The sequence below is a fragment of the Lipotes vexillifer genome, unplaced genomic scaffold (assembly GCF_000442215.2).
Source record: "Lipotes vexillifer unplaced genomic scaffold, Lipotes_vexillifer_v1.1 scaffold966, whole genome shotgun sequence".
NCBI classification, from domain to species: Eukaryota; Metazoa; Chordata; class Mammalia; order Artiodactyla; family Lipotidae; genus Lipotes; species Lipotes vexillifer.
This window is the reverse complement of record NW_006795769.1, coordinates 209,315-210,006: the sequence shown is the minus strand read 5'-3', so window position 1 is coordinate 210,006 and position 692 is coordinate 209,315.

Below are 692 nucleotides of genomic sequence, written 5' to 3'. Positions count from 1 at the left end.
GGGCCGAGCAGTGTGAGGCCCCCGGCCCCCAAAAAAAAAAAAAAAAAAAAAAAAAAAAAAAAAGGAATATTTATTTTATTTATTTTCTATATTATTTTTGGCTGCATTGGGTCTTAGTTGTGGTGTATGGGATCTTTTGCTGCAGCATGCAGGCTTCTCTCAGGTTGCGGCGTGTGGGTTCCAGAGTGCGTGGGCTCTGTAGTTGCGGCGGGCGGACTTAGTTGCTCCATGGCATGTGGGATCTTAGTTCCCTGACCAGGGCTTGAACCTGCACCCCCTGCGTTGGCAGGTGGATTCTTAAGCACTGCACCACCTGGGAAGCGCCCCAGATATTTTTTCTGTGTCATTGTTTCTCTCCTTTCATTCTGGGTGGGAGTGGGAACCCTGACCTTTTGATGCTGGTCTATAGATCATTGAGGCTCAGTTTCTTTTCTTTCTTTTTATTTTTAATAATTTTTACTCTGTTTTTAAGATAATTTTTACTGATCTATTTTCAAGTTTCCTGACTCATATCTAATACGCTTTTAAGGGCATGCAATGATTTTTTTTTTTAATTTCAGATACAGAATTTCCATTTGACTCTTTTTCATAGTTTTTGTTTCTCTGTTGCCGTTTCCAGTTTATTATTTTATGAGTATATTTTCCTTTATGTCCTTGAGCATGGTTATAATAGATGCTTTGAAATCCTGCTG